The sequence below is a fragment of the Hirundo rustica genome, chromosome 1 (genome assembly GCF_015227805.2).
Source record: "Hirundo rustica isolate bHirRus1 chromosome 1, bHirRus1.pri.v3, whole genome shotgun sequence".
Classification (NCBI taxonomy): Eukaryota; Metazoa; Chordata; class Aves; order Passeriformes; family Hirundinidae; genus Hirundo; species Hirundo rustica.
This window is the reverse complement of record NC_053450.1, coordinates 53,719,812-53,739,605: the sequence shown is the minus strand read 5'-3', so window position 1 is coordinate 53,739,605 and position 19,794 is coordinate 53,719,812. Positions and strand designations below refer to the sequence as shown.

Genomic DNA, 19,794 nt, shown 5'->3' with positions numbered 1-19,794 from the left:
AATCCATGATCAACTTTAGCATTGGATGTGCCATTAATATCACAATCTGATTTAATCCCTGCACTGGATAGTCAGCCTTCCAGTGTAAACATATGTTGAACTGCTTTGTGTACTCTTGGATACTTCATGGTGTGTTTCAATTAATTCACCTTTTCATTAGCAGGTTATTAGTGTAATTATTTCTTATCAGTTCCTTGGCTTGCCACCCTCCCCTCCTGAAGCACAGGAGTGCTTTTATGAGAGTAGTTTATTTGTATGGAGTGAGTCAGGACACAATATTTCACTGGTGATCATTATGGTTGCAGTTCTTGACCTGAGTTGTGAAATTCGGAAATACAGCTTATGAATTTTAATTGTGACAAGTTCTTTAATGTTATCTGGGCTACTGTGAATAATAATTTAAAAGTATTACCCTCTGTTTTCTACCAAGTAATCTGTGCATGTTTTAGAATCCAGTGAGCTCTTATCACAGACAGAGTATGTCTTAATAAGCATAGTTGAAAAAAAAATGTGTAATTGGTTTAACTCATAAATAATCTGAGAATTTAAAACAGGTTGGAAAACGTTACACTAACTTGTACCAGGGGATTGGGCTGTTTGTAGTGCTTCTTCACAAATGCAAGTCATATCTAAGGAGCAGGAGCTTAGTGCACCACAGAAATTGAGTGTTGTGGAAGCTGAGACTAGAAGGATGTCCCATATAGCACATCAGAACACATTAACGCTCAGAAAAAGACCCCACTAAAACACCTCAGTTCTGCTGGGTTAACAGTAGAGAGAAACTCTTAGGAGACTGGAGGGAGAGTAACTTTGAGATGCTTTGCATGCTCCTTGCATCTGAAGTAATGCTAAATGCTTAATGTCTTTGTTTTGCCTCCCTCCCTCCGAGAGGCAGAGGCCAGAGGGAGAAATGAATGAAACGGTCTTTTTCTGCCCTGTGATGGGGATGGCCTGGCTGGCTGAAATGCCCTCTCCTTCAAGCCACTGCCATGCCAGCCTTGCTGAGCTGCTGTGTGCAGGTGCTTTGCTCTCTCCTCCCTCTGCCTCTCCCTGGCACCCAGTCATCTGCCCCAGAAGGGGCCAGCAGCTCCTGACAGTCCAGAGGAAATGCAGATTGATGGGATCCATTCCTCCTTCCTCCTGGTTTGGCCGAATGCTGTGGGCTGGTGACAGTCCAAGTTTCACTTAGCGCAGGGGCTAGCGATACCTTGGGATACACAGAGCTGAGGGCAGTCGCTTGCGGAGTGATTGTTTTGCGAGTTCTTTACTTGATTTCTGCAAACAATAAAAGATAAATTTGGAAAACTTTGCTGAACTCCTTTAAGTATAGTGGTATAGAGATCCCTGAAATATAAAAGCAATAAGAAAATTCAACAGGTGTCAATGGTTTAAGGCCATGGAATGGCATCCTTTTCATTTGGCTTTATTAATAGCTCTGCTAGTCTGAGGTACCTGCCTGTTTGTGTGTTTTAAAATCAGAATCTTTCTTACATTTTATTTCTTCATCATATTTTGTTAATAATTTTATATCATTCTGGACATGTACTGCTTCTGTGACTTCATCTTAGTAAGCTGGTCAGCTGTCATTTGTACTTCATCCAAACTTTTATTCCTCCATCCCTTGGAATTCTCTTTTATTTCTGCTGTTGTTTTCGCCTAAATTATGTGCTGCAGGCTTAACTCTGCAAATTACCTTTATTCTCTACTCAGTGTTGTTACTGCATTGACAGTACTAGAATGGGAGCATCATTCTGCTGCATTTTTGACATGAGTGCAGATTTGCAAGATCTTTTTTTCTTGTCTTAATACCTTTTTAAGGGTAAGACCCTCTTTTGCATGTGGCTTTCTCTTATTTCCCACCCCCTCCCCAGCAGTGGTTAAACGTTAGAGGCTACGCCCTTCTTTACCCAGTGACTGATTCACAACAGTGGTGTGTGGTCTTGTGACCATGAGGCACAATTTTTTTAAGTCCTTCTTGGCAAGACTCACTGTGAAGCTTTTTCCTCTGCAGTTTGCAGTGAATGCTGGAGCAGCTTTGCTCGTTGAATCGACATCTGCGGTTCTTGTCTCCCCTGCATTCTCTACATCACAAGCTTGGAAAATAGTAGGGATGGCCTGTGTTCTATTAATACTGATTTTAAGGTTTTTAACTATGTAGTCTCCGGTCTGGAAATTATTTTGTCCTTGAAAAGTGATTATATGGTTCCTCCTCCAAAAACTGTCATTGTCTGGTCCAAGGCCTGCCTGCCACTAAGACTGAATTTTTCACCATTGATCACTAACTTGGGTGAGCATATTTCGTGATAAAAGCACAGAGATAGTTAAGATACATGTCAGGTTTTTCTGTAATGTGAAGTAAACAAGGTCAATCCTGCACCTTCCCCCTAGCCTGGAAAATGCTGAGTAATGCGGCAAACACCCATTCCCAAGAACTGGGAAAAGGGTAAGTGCTAAATAGTACTGCCAAGATCATCATTGGCAAAGCCAGTGGGGAGGACACAGACAAGCTTTTGTGCTGCTTCTTAGTATATTTGGCTGCTTGAGCTTTTGATTTGCTTGGCAGGACCAGCCTGCTGCCCAGACTTGACCTACTGTTTTTAAAAATGCATCTATGAAGGGAGGAGACGCTGGTTGCCAGAAGCTTTTAGTCTTTGATATATTTCCGATTTGCTAATCCTGCTGCAAATGAGGGGAGAAACAAGGGACAGTAAAGACTGGACATTTTCAGAGAGATGCTTTCCTTGTTCGAGCCCGTGTCCCCTGCCCCATCCGCCGTGTGTACACGCCGTGCTGTGCGGTGCAGGAAATGCGGACGTGTCAGCAGCGCCAGGATCGCGCTGCGTGTGCGCAGTCCCGAGGGATCGGGAGCGCGTCAGGGACAGCACATGTACACCTTGGGGAGCCGTGGTCAGCAGAGAATATAGACAGGGAAGGCCTGGCGTGCTGGGCAGCGTGGAGCTTGCTAAGGGTGTGGGAAGTCCTGTCATGTGGCACTTTTATCACAGCGTGGGGCCCGCCCTGATACTGAGACAAGATGATGCAGTTTATCAGCCCCTTCCAGAGTATGCTCAAACCCTAATTCCACTCCTAATCTTAGCATTATCACACTCCTTATCCCATAGATCTCTGCAGTCAGATGGTTTAAACCAACAATATTTTTCATGTTAACCCAGAGGCACTTTCTAAGCTGCGATTCATCGATATCTGCTGGCTTGAGCCCCAGCCCTAAACCCAGTTACAGTGTTATACTTCATTCTAGGTCAACACCCCTTTCTAATTCTAGATGTAAAGGTAACCTCATAAGGCTTTGATAGCAGGTTTTATTCTGTGCTGGTATTTGCTGGGCTGGACTGCCATCCTGGCCCTGTCGTTTCTTCCAGATTTGAACGTGGCTGTAGCCAAATCACTACTGCCAGTGTTAGACTTCACCTCAGCTCTTCTGTTTTAGAGATGTTGTCAGTTGTGCCTGCAAGTCACGACACTAACCTTTGTCACTGCCTTGCTACCTTTTTCTGCAGGTCTTGTAGAAGGTATAAAGGAGGCAGCACCCTTCCTGGACTGGTATCTTTCTTTTATTTATGTTCACCTTTCATCCCAAAAGTTAACTCAGCTTTTTAACCGGAACCTTATCTGTAGCTAAGCCACACCTTCTTGTTTAGGACACAAATACAGGTGAATGGTCTCTGGTGCTCAATGGATTCGGGTCCCAGGTCTTACCTGACTAATAGTTTTTAAGAAGTTCAGTAACAGCATTTGTTAATTATGGCCAAAAATTAACTGCCGTGCAAGTGCTGCTTCACAAAGGTGAATGAGTGGCCCAGGTCCCATAGTAAACAAAACTCGTACATAGAAAATCTCCATGCTGACTTAATTTGCATGAAGTTATTTTTCAGAGCAGCGTGGTCAGTATTGTGTTATCTTGTTATAAGAAATGTAAATAAGGATGCAGTGTGCAATATTTTTATTGGTAGAAAATTATGTTTGTGCTTTGCAAATAGGAAGAATAAATTGTTTCTCTCAACCTCAGACACTCCTCCTCTCCCATTTCAGTTATTTTAATCATTGTCATGGTCATGATCTGAGAAACTTTTATGTCTAGGTGACTCATATATCATGGTAGTTCAAGGATATGACTGACTCCTTTCAACTGGAAAGAACTTTACAGTGTTGATATTGACCTGCCTCTGTTTTATTTTGAGTACTCTGATAGTAGTACAGATCTACCATCTATGGCATGTGTAGGACTATAGGGGAAAAGAAAAGTATGTCCTGTCTCAATGCAATTATAGACAGGATAAGAAGATCTGCATTTAGATCTAAGTATTTTGGAGACTCCCTTCTGAGTCTGAGGACTATTATCATATAGATGCTGTAACCCCAAGTAAGTATAATACGGGAACCTGTCAGAGAGGAACGAGAAAATGCTGTTAAAAACAAGTCGGGGTATTTGTTTATGACAGACAGTTAAAGAGTTCATGTTACTGGAATTCAAAGACCCATAATTTTTTGAAGCTTTCTGTGAGTATAATTCAGTTTAAGGCTGGGCTGGCTTAAGCATTTTTTGTATGAGCCTGCAGAACAGTGTTTATGCTTCATTTCAAAACAAGCAACTTGCAGTATATGCTGTAACTCTGTGTGAAGCTGGTAAAGATTTGGAAACTTATCGAGATGGTAAATGAAGTCCCAGATGTTGCCAAATTATTTTATATTAAAAATGAATGCAGCATCATTTGTAAAAATTTTCCTGCCCAAAAATGACAAGAATTGATCCTTTCCCTTCCCTTGAATCCTGTACTCACACATTTATCTTGGTGGATCTCATTTTAGAAAAACATGTTTTTTGCCTCACGTGCTTGGAGAGACATTGAAATTACAGTGGGTTGGAAGTCCTCAGTTCTCTTCACTTTTGTTCTCACAATACTTGCTAGCTTGAACAAAAATTATCATATTCCACTTGTGGGTCTTCAGTCCCATAGAGGTCTGAGATTCCTTTTGTAATATTGGGAAACCTCCTGTCCCATCTGTTTGGGTCTCTGAAAGTGCAGCCATCTAGTTTTTGTACCTCTTAAGTTCTGAGGAAGGCAGGTTCTCCTTTGACTGATCCTTTTTTGAGTTTAACTCTTTGGGGACTGTCAGCGAGAAAGAACCCCCCAAATCTCCCAAAGTGACTTTGTAAACACAGCCCCATATCACAGTGCCATGACAGGACAGCCTCAGGTGGGTGCCCCTGGGCAGTTTGGGCCTCTGAAGGTGGAGTTTCCTGGTGCTGCTCTGACCGGGTAGACAGCTTGTGTCAGCACACGTCCTGGCACCCTTTTTCTCTGTGCTGCATTGACAGAAGTGCGAGCTCTGAGTTCAGCAGTGAAGTCACAAGGACCAGGGCTCATCTCCTGTGCTCAGGAGGTGAGCATATGCCAAAGCCTTCCCTTTGGGAGTCTTACAAAACAATCACTGAGACTGGACTAGCTAAGGAATACATGGATCTTGACTAAATAGGACCCATCCACAGGCCTTTTCTTACTTTTTCACCATGCTCTGAGAGAACTTGGAGATGTCCTAGAAATGCAGTAAACCTGCTGCTTTTCTCTTGTCCAGGCAAGCCTTGTGCATCATGGTTATTCATTCAAAACACAGTGTGTTTCTCATGTCTGTGCTGTCACCTTGGCTGGGATCTTTGTCACCTGTGTGGCGTCAAAGCATCCCAAAACTTTGTTTGTTTGCCTTTTTTCTTTAATCAGTTCCTTCATCTATTTTGTGCCACAAGCAGCTGTGCAGGTGCAGAGTAAACTGTTCCTGGCTGAGTCATGGCAGGAGCCAGTGTTGGAAGCTCCTGTACCGTGCAGGCCCATGGAGCTGAGGACAAACTGTGCAAAATAAAGCAGGAGTGTCTCTGCATGTCTGAGTGTTTGTAACGTATGAGCAATATCTTCATGTTGCTGGTATTAAAATGAAACTATTTAACAATAATAAGAGGGCTTTGATATGAAGGGCTTATACCTTATGTACTTGCATGGAAGTTGTCCCTCAAGGCCTTGGTCTTTCCGTTGAAAACCAAGAAATTTTTGTCTTCCTTACTTCAGTTATTATTGGAAACATTCCTTCCATCTGTGTGGGCTTAGATAGATTGGAGTGTCTTACTCAACGCTGGGAGACAAAACCAAGTGACCTTTCCTGCGATGATTTATGGCTCACAGTAGCACATCTACACTGGTTAAAAACCCCTGTACCCATAATTCACATAATTATACTGGTATAACCTGTCTAAGGTCTAAAATAGTCTGAGGAATCCAAGGAGTTGTCCAACAAAAACAGGAAACACAGATGGGGTGTTCAGATTATTTTTATGTATGGGGAGGTTAGAATACATCTGAAGTTTGTGTGTGGCCCTTATGCGTCTAAAAGATGCACAGCAGAGCAGGGACTTTCTTACTCCATCTCTTTTATGCTGTAATTATTATAAATAATTTATACAAGGGTAAAAATAAAGTTCCACATTGTTGTGCAGTTAGAAGGATTCTTTGGTGATAATGGTGCCCCATAATGTGTAAAAGGCAGAATTTGTCATGACAGAGCTCCAGGTATCCCATAAAAAATATAAGTCTGAAAACGTGCAAAGCATTCTCTAAGAAATAATACATCTGAAGTATCAAAGAATCTGCCTGCGCTGCCTAAAATATGCCCTGGAGACTAAAGGAGATCAATGAGTGTTTACTTTCACAAGGTATGTTCTGTTTGATCAGATTAATTTGAAATTCTAAGTAATGACTGGGAATCAGGGTAATGGTCAATTAACGCAGTAGAGCTGTAGCGACCCATAAGAAAGTAGGAAAAGAGCGGAGTCGCTGTTACAAAAAGGATCCGTATCTTCTCTGCCCTACAGCACTCAGCAAAGCAGTGCTGCCTGACCTGGCCAAAGCTGGAGGGAGCTGCCCCAGTCTCCCTCTCCAACTCTTAACCTCCCCTCTTCTCCAGGTGTTAAAACGGAAGAGTGCACAGAATGCTGTGATGGGTTTTTCGGATTCACTGTCAGCCTGGTAAAGGCAGATCTGCTTAGAAAAATTAGCCAGGACAGCAGCTTGTCTTACGTTAGGATTTGGTGAAGATTCATCTTGTTAGAATCATTTCTACCCATGTAGATTTGGCAGACTTGGATGTTTGTGGTGTTGCTGGTAGCTTTGTATCTCTGCAGGCTCCTTTAGCTACTTTGAGGGTGATTCTTACACAGGCTCACACAACGTCGTCTACCGTGCCTGTAAGGTACAAGTGTTGGATTTACATTCCATGTAATGCCAGCATCCAGAGGGGATAACCCAAAAAGAATATCCAGTGTAGGTACCATGACCCCCTGTATTACTTACATTATGTGTGGGCTGCGTGTTTTAGTAGACAGGTAAACTAATGGTGACATGCAAAATTGATGGGCAGTTTTCTCAGGTAGTGTTCCATGCTGCAGATTCCCAGTTGCTGCACTCACTGACCATGTTCAGAATAGCAGATGAACTTATTTCTGCAGTTTTTATGTTGTGCGGATGTGGCTCATTTGAAATAGGCACTGTAGGTGTTTGTGTAACTCTAGTGCTCTAGGGGCATGAGAGAAGCAGGATCTGTGGGGTAGGGGAGATCTTCTTAATTAGTCTGACTAATTTAGCTGGGGTAAAATATGTTATGCCTTCCAGACTGAAAGAAAAGGTCTAATGGCAGAATCTACAAGTGCTCGTCCTCTATAAATTGTGGAGTCCCTAACTTCTCTGAGTTGTTAGAGCCTCACAATCCATCAGCCTGTTCAGGAGAGAGGTTAAGAGGAAAAGTGGCTGTGGAAGTTTTGTCTTTTCTAATTCTTGCCAGGAAATAAATCACTGAATATGAGTGTGCTAAGAAGTTGATCTTGCTGATAGCAATTATGTAAAAAACTATGTGCATTTCAGTTGTCAATATTGCTAGTGCAGAGTCACTTATATAATTGCATTGCCAAAGAAAATGGAAGCAGTATGGATGCTACAAAATTACTTAACTCCTTACAGAGGCATATTGTCATGTAGCAGCAACATGGGAAAAATAAAGAAATGGAGGGAGGGCCCTTTAATTAAGCCACTGTGATCTTCTTGCTTTTGAATTATTCAAGAGGGAGCCTTGGGCTGACGGCAAATTTTTTTTTTTTTGGTGCATTTATTTCAGTGCCAGTAACAGTATAAAAAGAAATTAAACATTTGGAGGAAAGTTCATAGAATTGGTTTAAAAGTACCATTAATTGTCCAAAATAACAATCTCTCTCTTTTATCTTTGGGATATTTTTTAGTATGCTCTTGACTACTGCGCTCCCAATATGCTATTTTCTGCTCCCCTTTGCTTAGTGTTACTGTTGCATGCTGTATTTTAGAAAATATTGTGAAATAAGTGAGATAAGGCCATTTGATACAAAGAAAGAAACAATGTCTGCTAGACTGTGCTGAGCCTTGAAGATCCACATCTAAAAGGCAGGATATCATATTTATCCCAAAGATTGGTCTGAAGACAGGGCATGTTTAGCATTTCTTAGTAAAAGGTTTTTTACAGTAGGTTTTTTTGTTTACTTCCAACATCCTTAAATAGTATTGTAACTGAAGCACTCCTGAGAGGTAGCTTCCAAAAGATTATTATCTGCAGGATGCATGGCCCTGAGCGTGTTTTAAGTGATCGATTTGTAAATATTTTTAATGAAATAACACAATGGGAAAACCAATATTCTTCTGGGTTATGGCTTTAGGGCACTTCTCATGTAGTTTCAGGTTTGCCTCACTGCAGACTTCGAGCCATACATTCCAATGCTTCTGCATATGTGAGTTGGGTATGTGGAATTGTGGAGAATGATTTGAATATTTTACCCTAGCAGCCTTTCTGATAACTCACACTAATCTGTGCAACTGGATCAAGTGGTCCCAAGAGATAAATTCCTTGATCTACTGAGCTTGGCAGAGCAACATTTTCTGAAGGGAAGGTGTAGGGCAGTCTGGATGCTATAGAAAGATAGCAGGCGTGGGAATTCGGGGATTTTATGTGAGGAGGCAGAGCAAACTGGCAGCGCTGTGTAGCAACCAGGAGCAGTTGTTGTTTGGAGACCCAAACTCAACCCTCTCAGGAGGAATATTTAGCTGAGGGACTGACAAGGACTTGGAGCTCAGGGACTGTGCTAAGGGCAGGCAGCTGCACGCAGTGGCAGAGCTTCATAGGCTGCTCTCGGTTTAAAGAAGGCGCTAGGAAGATTCCTTTCGGAGGCTTGGGTGAATGGAAAACAGGCATTTTATTGCCTCTGCACTGAAGAGAGAACAAACCCCTTTGTTTTATTGTTATTTATCTCTTTCTCTCAGAGAAAGAGGATAGAAACTTGATTTTAAGCACTAGAAAAGCCAGGCATTTGTTTTGTAGTTATTGCACTCATGTTGGCAGGGAAGAACATGATACTTTGGGTGATTTAAACCAAAAGAGAGTTGTATGGTTGGGTTTTTTTTGGAGCAGGTTGGCTGGGTTTGGGGGTTTTTGCTTTCTCTTAGGACAAAGCAGGCTTGGAGTTGGGACAAGAAGATCCTAATGAGCAATTGTACTTGTGTTTTCTCTTTGCCATGCCAGGGTTTCTTGATGTGAGCATTAAGACCAACACTTGCTTTAAATCAGCAAATTCTCACTAAGCCAAATCTCTTTATGAACTGGTCTCTTCTATTCACGCGTCAATGCACATCTACCAGTTGGTTATACTGTATGTAACAACCCCCCATATATGTATTTTATACAGTCACATATACTTAGGTAGGTAGATTAAGATATCACTGTCCTCAATCCACCTTTTGAAAAGGAAAGATTGTAAGGTGATGTTTAAAAACATGACAGTGTTAAGTGAAGAAAGTGAGCTAGAGTGTTTGGTTTTTAAAAAATCTTCTGTGGTAGCGGTTGATATTAAAAAAAAAAAAAAAAAAAAAAAGGAAGTCTAGGCCAGTATCATCAAGATTTGGTAAGTCTTTCATGTCTGGACAGAAGCAGCATGTCACACTTAGAACTATTTTTAATGGCTCAGAGGTAAAAAAATAAAGAATATTTCTAGGCAACACACATTTGGAAATAAAAATACTCAGTAAGTTAATTTTGTCCTTGTATTTGCCTTTGTGTTTAATTTCTTTTAAACCCATAGAGAAAGTGAAGGGATTCTTGTTCCTTAGCTTGATGAAGAAAGCTGGGGACAGTTCACGTAAATCCCTTCAAAGTAATTTTAAAGCAGCTTTGAACGTGACAAGTGCTTAAGTGAATTATGTTGATAGACAGGTTTCATTAATTAAAGGGATGTCATTTGGTGTCTTAAACAGTTGTCCTGATTTTTCATTCTGGGCAGTGTAACTGGAGGTCAACATGTGGTCAGCTTTACTTTGAAAGTAACCTCTGTGCTCCTTTTAAAAGCGTGATGTCAGTCCTTTCCACATTTGAGTGTGCTGGTGAGCAAAGGAGGATGTTTATTACAATTTCTTGTCCTGGTGGTGGTGCCTACTGTGTTTGGAGCCAAGGCACTTTGCCGGGGATTTTCCAGTGAAGTCTGGTTGCCAGAGACACTTGGCCTCTTGGTGGCACCTTCAACAAAAGTGCTGAAATCTGTCCATACCAGAAACCTTTAAAAACCAAAAACCTTGCCTCAGAACACTACGAGTTGGGCTTGCTTTTCTACCTTGGAGAGGGAGAGAGGGAACGTGCCTGCTCCTTCCAGGTGCTCTCCTGGTGTCCAGGGGATGGATGGCACCCATCTGCCCTCAGCCTGGCTCTATGGTCAAGCGAGCAGGTAAAACAGGATGGGTGTTTCTGTTGTGTTCAGGACACTTGCTCCTGTGGAGGTGAAACTCTGGAGGTTTGTAATCCCTGGGCAGGTATTGCTCATGCCTGGGTGCAGGGCAGCCAGCGGCTGAGGGGAGATAACCAGCAAGATAACTAGACACCCCCCACAAACCTCTTTTGTCTTACATGCCTACCACAATAAAAGGATTATTAATTTTCTTTACCACTCTGGCAGATAAAGATAACCTCTCTTTGAGGGTAATTTGGCAGCTATCTAGGCCTTTTAATGAAGATGCTGCAAGCAGAGTGGTTTCTTGGCAGCTCATGCTGGTGTCATGCACAGTTTGAGGGAACTGATCCCCTTTGCCTTCCCTGCCTCCCCCAGATTCCTCTTGAAGCTGTCTTTCTTGTGGGACACTCGTGTGTACTTAAGGATACTGGCAAAAAGTCATTTAGAAACAGTTTTGAGCTTTTTGACAAGAGCGATGTTTTAAGTTATCTTTGCTGACAGAACAATCTGTAAGCTTTAACACTAATTATTTTTAAACCAGACTCTTGGTAGATGTGATGGTACATCCTAAATTCAGTGCAGAGCTGTTGACTAACTCCAGTTGACGCACTTTGCCAATGTCCCTTTATCCATTGCTATAAAGTTCAGTATGAAGTTGTTGTTACACTGCCTTTCATCCTTCTGAAGGTAGCAATATTTGAAATAGATATATATACTTGCATGTCTAGTAATTGTACTAATATAACTGCTCTGGCTTTCAGCCTTGGAATGTGGTTTTATCATGAAAAATGCTGGTATTGAAAAAAAGAGTTTTCCAAGAGTAACAATTGGTCTTTCAGTACATGCAGGAGAGTGCTCTACCATGATCACCCCTTTGATAACCTTACTCTCTGTGGACTGAGGTCACTACAGTATTAATTACCTTCCAGAGATATAATTCCCTTTATATTTCTTCTTTAGAAGGCATTGATAGACCTATCATGCAAAAGCATCTATTCCAGTGGACATGTAGTAGATGCCTCTGCAGGTGCCAAGGGTTTTAAAGGTAGCTTTGAAGTTGAAGCACTGAGCTGGGAGTTCCTGCCTGACTCGTAGAGATATATCTTTCATGATGTGTAACTGAAAACAGGTAAATAATTACCTATGGTGCAGGTCCTTAGAGTACTTGGCACAAAAATAGTTTAATTATTTTAAGGGTTATGTTTGAAAACAAAGCAGTCATGCAGCACTTGACTGGAGAACTAGAAAAATGGTTTGCCTGCCTCCATTTTCTCTTTTTCCCCTTCAGATAATAAGATTTTGATGGAGAAGTGACTGGGTTGTGGTGTGTGGGGTTTTTTATTTTTGGGGTTTTTTTGCTGTTTGTTTTTTTCCCCTGAACTGTTCTCTGTTGAGGACACATCCCTTTTAGTGAGAAACATATTGTTTCTATAAGGTTCCTTTTCAGATAAAAATGGTAAGACTTATCTAATGTGATTGAAATGACCAAAAGTGCAAAATTATGTTATGCTAATTAAAAGCAAGGTAATAAGGGTTGGAAGGCTTCAAATACTTTAAACTATGTTTATGTTTCCCAATGCATCTTTTTCTGAGTGTGTAAGCAAATTCATTTCCAAAAGAACGCTCAGCATTTGAAAGTACAAGGAGATTTATTTGAAAATGTAACAAACTGTACTTGGTTTTGCAGTCAGAGATTGCCCAGGTGCATGGGTTGGCCTACTTCTACAAGTGGCATATTTTGAAATAAACAAGATACCTGTTAGAAAGAATAGCCAAGCCCTAAGGAAGAGGCAGACATGTTCTTGTATTCAGTTTATTAGCAAGAGACAATCTCTCTTGCTCTCCATCTTTGAGTTCCCATCCTGTGTTGAGGTCTGTGTTGTTCATCTCTTTTGGAAGCAAAGGCTCATTGCTCTCACCTCCAACGAGTCATGATGTAAGAAGACTAATATATTTTAAGATTGCAGCAAGAGATCAGCCTTTAAAATGCACTAGACTCTTCACAATCTCTTAATTAGAAATAATAAAGGTTATATTTTGTATATATTCCTGTGAGTTCAGGACCTAAGATTTTAAGAAAACTCACTATAGCTGTCCATCCTAAGTGTTCACATGGAGACCAAGATCTTATGAGCAGATAAAGTGCAAATGGACCAACAGAGCAGGGGAAATTACGCTGTAGCATCCTATGTGATTTGGTCAGCAATGGCTTTGATCCAGAATTTTTTAAATTTTCTGTATCAAAAAAAGATTCCTGACCAGCCCAGTGGGCTTTGCATTGACCTCAGCCGCACTGACAGAAGTAAAATTCATAATTCCTGCTATCACGAGGGAGAAAGAATATGTGCAGGCATGAACTGCAAGGCTGTGACAGAGCCCCAGCAGCACAACTACAGTCCCCACCGCGCAGACTGAGCACAGTTTGGGATGTATGAACTAGCCTTGAGTACTTGACAGAGTGGTGCTTTTACTCCAGTTGCTGCCCAGGGCAAGAAACGTTTGAAGGCAAAGTGAAGCAGCAAAGGTGTCTTTCCCTGGAGCCTCTGGGCGTTCAGGGCAGTATAAACACCATCTGCAGACCCTACACGGGGTTAATCCCACCTGTGTACAGGGAGTATGTCAAAGCCATTGGCTCCAGGTAAATCAGTTTCTAGTAATTACTATACTGGAGACAATTTCCAGGAATGAAGTGTATGTAAGGAAAAGGACAAAAGGGCATCACCACTGCAGAGGGAACTGAGGAGAAAAAAATTCTAAGGTTCTGATTTATTGGGTATCTATTCTGTTTGAATAAGCAAGGATCTATATTTGAATCAAAATTACTTAATCAATTTAATCGATAAATGGTGGGTTAAATAATTTTGTCTATACCTTAGAGTGGCATCTTTAACATTTATGTAACTGATATGCTTGATACGACAATTTCAATGTAGATTCAGTGGCTATAAATTTTAAGAGAAAAGTGTTAAGCATACTTGCGTGGAAAAAGAAGAGAAAGAATTTTTCTGTAGGCCTTTTTCATGCAGTCAGGGTTCCAAGACATGATTTCCCTGACAAAGGTACTACAAATAAGGAGTAGGCATACATGAAGGAGTAGAAAAGCTTTTCATACGCTGAGGTCTAATGAAAGCAGAATGAGGCTGGTTAGAAGCTGCTTGATTCTTTCATTGGGAGTGAAGTTTAAAAGCTTGTTATGCTTAGTAATGCTGTCTATTTGGTTATGCAGCTGGAAATCTGTTTTTTGGATAGGAATAAAAAAGTCATGCTTCAGGACAAAACATGAAAGCAAATTATTATTATTATTATGCCTACTGAGAGAAGTTTCAGCACTTTACATAAAAACAAACAAGCTTCCCACACACACATACACTTTAAAGCTTTGTGTGTGAACTGTAAATTGCTGCCAAGGAAAGTGCACGTTTTTATTTTAGTTGATATATTTTAATTGGATTTTAAGTGGCTCATGAATAAACTGCCTTACATTAATATATTGTCTCTCAGTTGGAATGTATACAAACATCTGAACTGTGTAGCGGTGAGATTGATGGACATTATTCAAAAAGTGAGAGACTGAGACTCATCTGCAGTAGTCTCCCCTTCCTTTCTACATGTGTCACTGTGGTTTGGTTTCTGATTTCAGGGTCATTCCCCAACATTTTACGGTACCTTTTGATAAAGTTTTTTTCTCATTTAAACTGTTTGAAAACTCCACTATTTTCTACTGTTTTTCCTGAGATACTCCGTTTCTTTTCAAGCAGCAGACTGGATGTTATTGCTGCTTTATCTGCTTGTGTGGGGTCTTGGGGAGAGGGGAATAAAGAAGCGCTTCCATCCTGCTCTCATTCTCTGCTGCCTATGCCAAGCATCCTGGTACAAAACCAGCTCTCCTCTCTTCTCCTGAACAGAAGCAGTAATTCAGGAGCAGTGGAAGGCACCCTCCAGCCCTAAGGAGTGCTGAGCAACATGGCAGACAAACATACAAAATGGCATTACAGGGGTGCAGCTCTTTGCTAGCAGTTGTTCAGGTCTAAGTTATTTAATAATGTGAAGGGTGGTTCCACAGCTTAATGGGCTGTTAGCTAAATAACTACAGGTAGCCCTGTGAATATGCACAGCCACTCCCCTTCTCCTTTAATTATCCAGTTTTATCATGTTTTCCCATCTACGCCTCTACTCTGCTTTTGAAGCTGGTTTTCTTACCCAGATGCCTCTGTCTCATCCTTCGCTCTGCTGCTCCGGCATGAAATGCAGATGTGTGAGTGGTACAGATGGGAGCTGCCCAATGAGCTGTGGTCTACTTGGGAAGCAGAGAGCTTTAGAAAGCACTTGCTGCTGACAGGCTACCTAGTGGTTTTGCTAAATGTTGCAGGGATTGACATTTCATGTTTAAAAAAATGGGGAAAATATAAATGGTAGGTTTTCTTCCTTGCCCATGAATAATCCCATTGAAGTTCCACTGAATAGTCAAAGAAGGAGAGCTAGCAAATTCAGATTACTGCATATTTATATTATTAATTCCTCCATTATTCTGCTAAGAAACAACGGAGCACAGTTTCTCTGAAACTAAGAGAATGCAGAATTGGTTTTCACTTAATTGGCTCTTTTGAAACAAGTCTCTTTGAGAAGCAGGATGTTGTTAGACCACTGTGTAAAGGCAGGGTAACAACACACCTAACACATAATCCAGAAACAGCTGTATGCAGGGGCTGTATTTGAGGGGTAAAAATACCCTCGTAGCTTTCAAGTAGAAATGAGAATTTATACAAATGCAGTTTGGCAGGAAATCTGCACTAACACATGAAATTAGTTAGTCATTGAAAACTTAATATCAAAATGTCCAGTGGAAATAATCATTGTCTCAAAATAACATAGGCTGACTTTCATTTAAAGTCCGTCTTGGTAGTCAAGGTCTTCCTTCATTCTTAGAAAGCTAATAAAGAGTGAGAATAGGGTTCACTGAGCATGAAGAACACAGGATTTGGCTTAAAAATTGAGATGTAGTCAGTAACATAGAGTGGAGTTTGCTTTCCTTTTCCTAACACCAGTGTAAGTTTTAAGTACTTTCAAAAATGTAATTATTTGTAAGACTCATTTACCTAAAGATGGTATCATAAAAATGTAACAGATTACAAATTATCTTCACCTTTAATTGTCTGTTGTTGGGTAAGGTTCAAGTTTATAGGTGAGACAGTTCAGTGAGGTGTTTGTCTTGGAGTTTTCTGTTGAAATTTTATCAAGATTCTCATCACTACTTAATTTCAGTCTAATTGCATGGAAAAGTAATTCAGACTCTTGAAATAGTCGTGTAGTGTTAAGGTTTTAAGAAAGCAAATGAATTGAGCTTAGCAGCTCAGTGCAATTGGTACCTGCAGGAATCAGTGTCAGGACAGATACTCTGTTCAGGAGGAAACAGTGGAGGGGAGTCCTTAACTGTGCACCAGTTTCATCCTCAACATTTTGTATCCCCGCGTTTCGCATTGTGTTTCTAAAACAACGACAGCATACAAAACCTCACAACAGCATTTCCCAGCGCTGCCTACTCACATGAGGAGCGTCTTCCAATTTCACTTCCAGGCTGACTTAAGTTTTGACCCAGGAGGGTGTTTGTAAACATTTGTTAGTCCATTCCTGTTTGACATTTCGGCATATATTTAGTTTGCTGAAAGACTTTAATCCTTAGGCTTTGCAAAGCAGAGGGTAGTTAGTGATGATGATGACGATTATCTGATCCAGACAGGTGGACATTTCTTTAAGGATTAAGATCCTATGCAAAGCAGCGTTTTCAATCCTTGCATCATCCAGTTTCCATTTGCAGTTTTGCCTTTAATTTCAGCAGCTACCTTGTTGTGTTCTTTTCACAGTCCTGAAAAGAGAGAACCAACCATGGCCACTATTTCTTCAAATTATACCTATTATTGCTAAATGCAGTAGCTTTGCTGCTGCATTTGCAGGTTCTTACTAGAAAGGAAAATCGGTATTTATTAAATCATTTTATGGTGAGGGTCACTTAAAACGTTAAATTTGGAAATTGTGAAGGTAGAGACCTGTGTAATACTTCCCTTGTCCGCCCCAAAGCCGTGATCAAAACAACGAATAGCAGCACAAGGGAAGGCCTTACCAGAGTGCTGGAGAACACTTAAATACTGAGGTAGATGTGCTTGGTACCAGGAATTTCCTTCAATTTCCACAAAATCTACCTTTTCCTTGAGGCGTGCAAAATTAACTAGGAGCTCATGCGTCAAGCAACTGGACATTCCGTGGCACTTGCAAAAGATCATTTAAAATAGCAGTTAAAAAGTTACCAAACTTTTGCAGGTGAAGAGTAACTTTCTGCAAATACTTTCTGTATTTTCTGTTAATTTGGTTTGTGGATTAATAGCTAACTCTGCTCCCATCCCTTTTGCCTTACTGCAGTCTTTCCTCAGTAGTATTCCCCTAGACTCCTCATCAGAGGGATCAGGCAGCCCTTTGGTCCCCTGCAGTTACAGGCAGCAGAGCCAGGGGCAAATCGCTGCCTGGGATGTTTGGGAGAGCAGCTCTGAAGTGCTGGGAAGCAGGTGAAATGGCTCCAGGTATTGTGAAAGCCACCTCAAAACTTGTTGCCTAAGTTGTGGGTGCTGTGCACAGCACTGGTCCTAGCGGGCAGAAACATCTTACAAACTCCTGACAAAACACTTTCTCCCGTGAACAGCCCATCCCTCAGCATTATTCTGGATAATAAAGCAAAGCAAAATGCTTAATTGAGTTTTAACAAATAGGCAGGCAGTGTCTTGGTAAGATTTCTTTGGTAAGGCATGTGGCTCCTTGAAGTTCATATTCGTATGAAGAAGGATATATATGAAAACAAAAGCCTGATCGTAAACTCTAGTTTATCATCAGGGAGATAAAATCTTTCAGAAAATAGCCTTGACTTGAACAGGCATCTCAAGCTGAGATTTATTTTGTGAACATTTTGCAGTACCAGACTGCAGAGGATGAGACAAATACCTAGTACACTTGCATGTTCAGTGATCTGTTGGTTAAAGTAATTTCTTCTTGTTGCTTAAGAAAAAGTACATCTTTTAAGTCTTTGTTAACACTCCAAGGCTTTCAAAACACTTAACAAGCCTGGCATTTGCAGGCTGGTAATATGTTTTGCATAATATCAATGGCCTGTCTTTGTGGCCCATGGGAAAAAGAAATCCTTTTCTTCTTTGTGGTGCATTCATACAGGCCCTCTGCCCAAGATAATTACAAGTGGAAACACTTTTTGTCTTCTGAAATTTAAATTCCAGCAGCCCAGGTGTTTTGATGAAGCTTCCAGTATATATCTAGCCAAAACGGTTTTACAAAACTTAGCTACATTTTAGTGGGCGAGTTCAGTTGTTATTTTTTTGTAACTTTATGGAGGCCTTGCTGGAATATATTCAAACAAATGCAAGAAATGCTGTTTGATCTCTTCAGATGGTTAAATTGTGATTCCTGTTAGCGCTGCTTTGGCTTGGTGCACGCTGTTTCCTAGTCAACTGAGGATGAAGTTGGAGGAGCTGGCAAGGCTATGGTATTTACATAATGCCTTTTTTTTCCTGTGAACCCTGAATGTGGATGGAAACAGCCTCTAATCTTCTTAGTGATCTAAGCAAAGATTGAATGCTTTGGGTCAAGCTGGGGTTTTGGATAGGCTCAGTTAGGAAAAAAAAAAAATCAGAAATCCCAGCTCTTCACAGTGACTGCAAATGGAAATATTTACAGACTGAGCTAGTTAATGTTTCAGGAGTTGATAATATTTTTATTATTTTACCAGTTTGCAAAGACCACATAATCTGTTTTGAGCCATACTTTTTGAGACTTCTTGGAAGCAGAACAAACAGCCCTTGTATTAAGCTCTGGGCACTGTTCGAGTTCACTCCCCTTAGGGTAGTTTTAAGTTGTATCATGAGGGATGAAAAAGCAAGTGTCAGAATAAGCATACAACCTCAAAATGAGTGGAAAAGACTGCATGTGTGATCTTAATCCTTCTTGCACCGCTACCACTATGACATGGTAAGAGGAGGAGGAGTTTATTAGGTTGCTGTCCTTTCATATCTCAGTTATATAAACGTACCGACTGGGATTTTTGTTTTGTGTTACAGTAATGTAGCTTTTCAAACGCTACTGCCATAAACTTAAAGATTTTAAATTTTTTAAAGTGGATAAATATCCTGAACTCAGGCTAGAAGTGACATTTCATACTTGATTTGCCTTGCCTGCCTAGATTTTGTGGTATTTTTTCATGCAGAAGTTACAGCTTGTCGGGAGTTCTCAACCAATGTGCAAGTACAATATATTACAATGAAGGGGGGAAAAAAATCAGCCTGTCCTATTTACATTTTCCTTTTTCTTCAGGCTTACCTTCACTAATCCAAAAAATTTCATGTTGAATCGTTTGACTTAATATTACCACAAGGAATTTTATTATGTAATGCATCTTCACATAATACAAGATCACTCAGAGACTGATTTCTCAGAACATGAAAGTTAGTAGGAGCTGCGGGCCCTCTTTTAATACCTGCAGCCTAATGTTTGCAAAGCAAATGGTCGTTTTATGTGATTCCTTTTGTAACTTAAGTTCAGCAGCCGGCTTTTTTTTCTTCCTTTTTTTTTTTTTTTTTTTTTTTCCTTTTTTTTTTTTTACTTTGTGCTCAATAGTAGAATCAATATTACAATCATTCCCTGCTTGAACTTGTCACCACTGCATTTTATTATTAACTTTCTCAATATTTGATGCAAATTGTTTCTAATTAACATGCCTCGGAATAAAGAAAAAAGGGATTCTTAAAACCCTGTGTGCAGTCTGTATAATAGTAGCATTTTATTCTCAGCTATGAGGACTTATACCATTTTATGACGTTTTTCAAAATTGCTATTTTTTTTTCTTGTCAGTAGTGTATTTTAGAATTAATCCCCTTTATCTGTACTATATATTATAACCAGAAAATGAAAACATAATAAGGCAAGTAAGGACATGATTCCATTAT

The 19,794-nt window shown here is 40.5% G+C and overlaps 1 protein-coding gene across 3 annotated transcripts in view; it reads left to right on the top strand.

Moving 5' to 3' along the window:
* SPIRE1 (spire type actin nucleation factor 1) overlaps positions 1 to 19,794 on the top strand; it is a 127,649-nt gene that overhangs the window by 55,614 nt on the left and 52,241 nt on the right. The window lies entirely within an intron of this gene.